The sequence below is a fragment of the Alligator sinensis genome, unplaced genomic scaffold (genome assembly GCF_000455745.1).
Source record: "Alligator sinensis unplaced genomic scaffold, ASM45574v1 scaffold714_1, whole genome shotgun sequence".
Taxonomy (NCBI): domain Eukaryota; kingdom Metazoa; phylum Chordata; order Crocodylia; family Alligatoridae; genus Alligator; species Alligator sinensis.
Window position 1 is genome coordinate 1,197,511 of NW_005842493.1, and position 7,486 is coordinate 1,204,996.

The window sequence follows — 7,486 nt, forward strand, 5'->3', positions numbered from 1 at the left end:
GCCACACGATTGGGACAAGACTGCCAGGGCTGGGGCATGGGCAGGGGCTGCAGGGCCAGGACCTGGCCCAGTGCGAGGAGCCCGTGGGCGCCGGTCCCGTTGCCCGTCCACAGGGAACTTGCTGGTGAAGAGCAGGGGTGACAGCTGGGGGGGGACGGGGCACGGGTGCCCAGATGGAGCTGGGACAGCGTGGGCTGGGCCTGCCAGCCAAACCCTGCCGGGACGGGAGGCCACGCAGCCCTGTAGGCTGTGGCGCTGCCCAGCCCTCGTCGCTCCCATGGGGGCACGTGCCCAGGTCTCACCCAGGTTGCTGGAGCGCCGTCGTATGGGGGGCAAGCTCTCCCGCCGGAGCATCTGCAAAGAGACACAGGCCTGAGCTGCAGGAGGGAAAGCGGAGCCGGACTGCCGCGAGCGGGGACGAGGCCCGGGGCCGAGTGCTGGGCCCTGGCGCAGCCCGAGCCCCTGCTCACAGCTTGCCACCTCTCCCAAAAGTGCCCGTGCCGGGCCCGCGCCGTGTCCCCCGTGCCGCCCCCACGGCCGAGTGAGAAAGGGCACTCACGGCTCCAACCGGCGCAGGCATCCGACGCCCGGACAACTCTCCCTACTAGCTACCTATCTACACTAACTATCTCGCCTAACTATCTAAAAACCTAATCAACTAACTAAAGAACAAGTAAGCTATCTAATGAATTAATGAAACAACTAACTAACTAACTAGGGAACTAACTACCTAAAGAAAACACACCTACCTAATGAACCTACCACTACACTATCTCCAAACAACAGTACTAGCTAAGGGCACGAGGACGAGGACGAGGACAGGCGAGTGGCTCGGGCGAAGGGCGGGAGAGCACTGGGCGGAGCCGGTACCTGAGAATGAGGCTGGGCATTATGATGTCACCAGGCATAACAGCTCTTTTGCCATGGCAACCAGAGGGCCCTCCCCCCGCCACACACACCCCCGGGCAAGGTGCTGAGCGCTGGGGCTGTGGGCGCCTTTGGCCTGGCCTGGCCTGGCCTGGGGGTGCTCCCGGCCCGGGACGACCTGAGCCCCTGGACTCATTGGGCGCGTTGTCCGTCCTTGTCCGTGTGGCCCAAGCAGTGACCGCCCTGGCTGGAGGGTCACAGCAGTGACCGCCCTGGGCCAGGGGGTCGTGGTTAAACAGTAGCCCCTGGTGCCGGATCTCAGCCCCGCTCTGATGACTGCCCCGTGGGCTCAGGGCACATCAGGGCAGCGCCTGGGGCTGGGACACAGAGCCCAGCTCGGCCCCCGGCCCCTTCCGTGCAGGGAGGGACGACAAGGGGAAGAAGGGGCCGGAGCAAGGGTCAGCACGGACATGATCCCCACATGATCCTCCATGGGGGTTCTCTCTTCCTCCGGCTCAGATATAGTCAGCTCCCCGGCACGGTGCAGGCACTAGGAGTGGACTTTCCTGATGATCTGCTTACCCCCGCACCCACCTCCACCCCCAGGACGGGGAAGGGGTGAACACGTGCAGCTCAGGGGGACACTCGCTGGGCCCTGTCACTCCAGATGGGGAAGGGGGAGATGGGACAAGCATGCTCATAGTTTTGGCACAGCCAAGCGGCCAACAGGACACTAGTGGACTCACCACATGAGCAAAGTGACAGGGATAGGCCCAACAATGCTCACATCCAAAGGTGTGCGATGGTGAATCCTACAGAGCTGGCCCAGGCTTCCCCAGCAGAGACAGGGAGGTCTGCCCAGGGACAGACGAGTACACCTGCCGTCCCATCTCTCCAGGCTTCCTGAGGCCAGGCCCTGGCATACTCCTTCAATGCAAATCCCAGTTACATGTTGCTCAAGGACCTGTCCTGGGGTGCTCAGGACCGCTGCCCCCAGGAGCTGATCTTCCCTCCTGGGCTGTGGGCTGCCCTTCTGTAGCACCGTGGTGCTTCCAGGGGGAGCACAGCCAACCTCAGGGGGTGCACGTGCAGCTCCATGCACCCCCTATGTATCGCCAATGCTTTTTTCTGAACCAACTACCTAAGTGGGACAGATGGCAGAGCAGCTTCTGGGCACACAATACATTTCCCCAGGTCTAGGAGAGAAGCAGGCAAAGGCTGAGCTCAATGCCAGATAAAAGGATGGCTTGTGTTCTCCTCCTTCCCTGGGTGAGGACAGGCACTGAAGGGCCCAGAGGAGGCCAGGTCCAGGCACACAGAGGTCTTACCAGGAGTAGCTCCACCCTGGAGGGCTGCAGGAAGGAAGGTCACCAGCTCTCCAGGCACAGCCCAGCCAGTAGCTCTGGGGACAGAGAGGTGAGAAGAAACAGCCCAGAGGCAGGGAGGGGACGTCCCCAGGCTCTCTTGGCCTCCCCAGCTGCTCCCCAGTGCCTCCCAGGTCCTCCCATCCCCTGTGGCACCTGCCACTCACCTGCACCAGCCACGTGCAAGGGAAGCCACAGCAACGAGACAGCACCAGGCATCTTCTCCACAGCCCCATTGCTGGTTCATTTTCAACCTCTTGCCAAGAGAAATCCACCACCCGCCCTTCACCCAGCACCTGCTCCCTTCCCAAGAAGCACATCTTCCTCCAGCCTCACCCAGGCCCTTCCCTTCATCCTCCCCCAACCCTTGCCATTGCTGGGACATGCACTGGGCAGAGGCCCCTGCTCCACAGCTCCTCCTGATGCCGGCCTCAAAACAGGGCACCATTCTCCTGCCACAGCCCGACCCCCTGAGCATCCTTCCCATGCCCTGGGGAAACTGAGATAGCTTCTCCCAAGGCCCTTCGGGGAGAGCTGGGCCACAGCCCTGCCTCTGGACACCTGCATTTCTCAGAGCTGCTGGGCTGAGCTGACCACAGACATGGGGGAGACGGGGGCAAATCCAACCCATGGCAGTGAGAGGGTCCTGGCACTGCCTGCCCAGACTCCGGGCAGGTCAGGAAGGGCCAGCATGGCCTGTGGGGCTGAAGGTGCAGAGCAGAGCGTCAGTGCCAATCGAGTCTCATTGCTCAGAGGAAAAAGCTGGTCTCGGCCAAGCATCCTGAGTGGGAAGCCTCTGTCTCTCTCCCTGCCCAGCTGCACCTGGGGAGACAATTCAGTGCCTCTGGGGCTGGGCAAGGACCAGCTGACAGCACGCAGGAATATCTCACCCCTCTGCACTGTTTGCAACAGTCCCTGGGGGGAAAAAGACCCCATCAGAAGGGGCAGAGCCCGCACGTCTGTCCCAACATGTGGGAGAGCTCAGCCAGGGCAGCACATCCCCCTGTGAAAAATGTGGGTGGGAAAATAGAGTCACAGAAAAATAATTAAGGCCAATGATGCCCAAACATCGGCAGCAAAACACCTTCCACTGGTACCAGACATAACGCTCCACTTCAGCTGGTGGCAATGAATTGAGAAATGCATAAAGAGAATAGTCCGTTCTCTGAAGACAGCATTTATTGAGCATGGCCATTTGCAATGTCAAGCACACAACATAAAGCAACAGAAAAACTTCACCTAAGCCAAGACACAGCCCAGTAAGACACAGTAGTGACAACACACTCAACTTAGCCTGACTTCAACTGCAACATAATCGTCCAAAAAGACACCAGAAAGCCTTGCCTGGGTCTTAAGAAACCCCAAGGGCAGAGTATCTCCTTGCAGCCAGGGATTCACAAAGTCCTTCTGGAGAATCTGCAGGTCTTCTTAGGCATCAATGTGGAGATCCCACCGGCCTCATCTCTGCCTGGGCTTGTGTGGGCCAACCTGCACCTCCTTCTCCCGCTTCTGGAAAGGCAGATTATGCAAATCCTCTGCCCAGCTCCTGCTCAAAATCAGCACCTGGCCTGTGTGGGGAAGCCACAGCCTCAGGGTCCCTGCACACCCAGCCTGGCCCCCAGCACAGCCCCATTGCACTCTGGCTGCAGCTGTCACAGGAGCGGGGCTTTCTCCAGTGCTCACCAGGGATCCCGTCACAGGCTTGGCACCGGGGGCCCACGTGTCCAGGCCTCTCGCCATGTCTCTCAGTGCAGGGGGCAGGAGGCAGGGCAAGCTCAGGGAATGCAGAGCTGCTGTGAGGAAGCCTGGAGACTGTGCAGCACTCTTGCAAAGCCTCTCCAGCAGCCTGTTCTATCTGCGGATCAACAGCCTGAACCCTGAGGGCATGCCCCAGTATCACCGTACCAGATGCACAGGGTGGCAAAGGCAGGCTGAGCCCAGACACAGCACCGCCCTTACACTGTCCCACCCAGCTCCCTGCAGAGGACACGGCAGGCAGCGCAGGGCACTCGCAAACACCCCTGCTGTCACACAGCCCCTGTCCCCACTGGGAGCCCCGTGCACAGGATCTGCAAGGGAGCCCCAACACCTTCTTCTGGCCAAGCCCTCTGCTATCCTCTCCCAGAGACACATGGAGGCTCCCTGAACCCCTACTTCCTGGCCTTGGGGCTGGGGCTGAAGGAATAAATAGCACAAGCTCAGGAAGTCTTTGGGCACAGACAGCACCTATGCAAGGCCCAGCACAGGGTGTCTCTGGGCACTGGGGCAGCAGCCTCCCAGGACCAGGCTCGCAGGGGTGCAGCCACAGCCCCTCTGCAGCCAGCCCTGCACCTGCAGCCAGGCACCACCACCCCTCCCAAATGGGTCCTGGACACCTACCCCCCGCCATGCCCCCTCCTCCTCACCCCTACATGGGGTATCAAGCCATATCCAAAACTTGCCAGGCTCATTTGCCAGTCCTGGGCCTCTCTGCCGCCTGGGACTCCCTGCCTTTCCCCTGGAAACTCCAGGCCCCGAACGACTTGTGCTGCAGAGAGAGAGTCCAGCCCAGGCACAGTCTTCCCCTTGGTCCAGCCCATGGCCCTCTCCCACCTCTCCCTGCTGACACCTTGCTTTCAGCCTGCAGGGTGGGAGCCTGCCCCAGCAGCAAACAGCCTCCTGCTGCAGCCCCCGGGTCTCTTATGGCAGCTGAAGCTAGCAAGGCTGATAAGGACCAGGGGAAATAATACATCCCACATGACCCCTTCCTGGACTGCTCCTCTCTGACCTGTCTCTTTTCTACCCAGCCCTGCCTGGCATTCGTGTAGCTGCCCAGGCAGCACCTGTGCAGACAAACAGCAGCCCCTCGGGTCTGGGCAGTGACCAGCCAACACCTGGGAACTTTCCCCAGCACCAGGGAAGAGGGACTTGGGCTTCACTTTCTTGTCCTGGCACCAGCTCTGCAAGGTATTTCTTCCTCCCATAGAGGAAGGAGAGAGAAGGTTACAGCACACTGATGCTGCCCTGATACTAGTTACTTTTGGAGCCTACCTTGGTTTTCAGGTGCAGCTCATGTAGTCTGGAGGGGATGTGAGGAAGCCTAGACATTCAGCACCTCTCCTGCAAAGCCTCTGGATTCACCTTCAGCAACAACTACATGGATTGGGTGCAACAGGCCCTGGGAAGGGGCTGGAGCGGGTGGATGCCTGCAACTAGTTATGATCAACCCAGTTAGTGGTATCTACTTGACTGTGAAAGGGCAATTCACCATCTCCAGGGACAATTCCCAGAACCTGCTGCACCTTCAAATGCAGGTGTAAAGGCAATAAAACACACTGTACAAATTGCATCAAAGACACCCTCAGTACAACTCCCCAGCCTAAACCTTGAGACTGCAGTGAATGTCAGCAGGAGCACGCAGGCTTAACAAGACAACAGCTCTCCTTCACACTGGCAACCCAGCACCCACGGCTGGTGCTGCTGCTCCAGCAAGTCCTGCTCTGCTACAGCCTCATGGGGAAGAGCAGCTCTCCTCTGCTCCAGCTGTGTGCTATCTGCAAAGAAACACACTGTCCCCTTTTCCCAAAAGCACCTTTCTCCAAGTCCCAGACACGGGCCCCTTGTGCTGATAATTGAAACCACCCTGGGTTTATCACCCACCCGGCCACAGGCTGGTTCTCAGTTAACTCTGCCCAGATCAACACCCTGCCCTCCTAGGCAAGTCTCCTTTACCACCCTTTTCCCTCCCCATGGGTCCCTCTGCCTCACAGAGAGAAAAAGGATACCAGGTTGTGTTCTCCCCATCACTAAGGGCAAGTTCACTTCACAGGCTACAAGGTATTTCCTCCCCAAGCTCTGTGCTCCCCAGGCTCCTTCCCTTCCCTGAGCCTGGCTGAGTCCCTGCCCCTCCCCTACCTCGGGAGCCAATCAAACACATGCAGATGCTCTTGCAAAACAACTTTCTGCAAACTTTCTCCTTCTGCCTTGCCAGGGATCCTGAGCCCTGCTGCAAATTCAGCAGCAGGTTACACACCTGATTGTGTGATTGCACAATAGCTTGAAATGAAGTCATACTCTTGTGTATTGGGTGGGGGAAGACCATGGGTATAGGGTTGTGGGGGGCTGTAAGTATGTGGGGGGGGATGTGGGGGTGGGGGGGGGGGAGGGTGGCTGACCTGTGACAGGGTTGGGGTGTGGGGGTCAGCGTGTATGACAGTGCAAGGTGGGTGTGGGTGTATGTGTATGGTGGGACGTGTGCGTCAGGCTTACCCTATGAACACACACACACACACACACACACACACACACACACACACACACAGTCTCTTGCTCCCTCATTGCTCCCCTCTGTCTCTCTCTTCCCCTCCCTCATTGCAGGGACACACACACACCCTCCTACACCTGGCCCTCGGGTACCCACACAGGCCATGCTCCTGCGGCCCCGTAATGCAAGCAGGGCCACATGGTGCTGGAGGTGGCCATGTGCAGGGAAGCAGTGCGTGCACCTCTCATTGAGAGGGGGCTGGGGATGGGGCGCATCCAGCCTGGCTTCGTTAGTGAGTGCTGTTGACTTCTCCTGGGTCTGACTGCCCCTGGCTTTTGGCATCTTTGACAGGAGCCAGGAACAGATAAACAAACATTTTCTAAAATTTTTAGGTGCCCCACAGGCCAGAAAGAATGGCCCGGTGGGCTGGATCCAGCACGCAAGCTATATTTTGCCTGCCCCTGGTCTACGAGTTGCACCAGGCCCAGGTCTCGCAGGTCTGTGTTGACCCTTGCTCTGGCCGGCCTGTTCCCAGGACCCTGTCGTCCCTCCCTGCACAGAAAGGGGCTGGGGCCGAGCTGGGCTCTGTGTCCCAGCCCCAGGCGCTGCCCTGATGTGCCCTGACCCCACGGGGCAGTCATCAGAGAGGGGCTGAGATCCGGCACCAGGGGCTACTGTTTAACCACGACCCCCTGGCCCAGGGCGGTCACTGCTGTGACCCTCCAGCCAGGGCGGTCACTGCTTGGGCCACACGGACAAGGACGGACAACGCGCCCAATGAGTTCAGGGGCTCAGGTCGTCCCGGGCCGGGAGCACCCCCAGGCCAGGCCAGGCCAAAGGCGCCCACAGCCCCAGCGCTCAGCACCTTGCCCGGGTGTGTGTGTGGGGGGGACCTCTGGTTGCCATGGCAAAAGAGCTCTTATGCCTGGTGACATCACAATGCCCAGCCTCATTCTCAGGTACCGGCTCCTCCCAGTGCTCTCCTGCCCCTCGCCCGAGCCACTCGCCTGTC

General features: G+C 59.7%; 1 long non-coding RNA gene across 1 annotated transcript; it reads right to left on the bottom strand.

Annotated features, from left to right (window-relative positions):
- Positions 1-3,922: 3,922 nt before the first annotated feature.
- On the bottom strand, positions 3,923-6,058 carry LOC102381831. Its single transcript, XR_324710.1, has 3 exons — positions 5,996-6,058; positions 5,262-5,512; positions 3,923-4,086 (listed from the first exon to the last, which is right to left on the bottom strand). It is a non-coding gene; the product is annotated as an uncharacterized LOC102381831 (long non-coding RNA).
- Between the last annotated feature and the right edge of the window lie 1,428 nt (positions 6,059-7,486).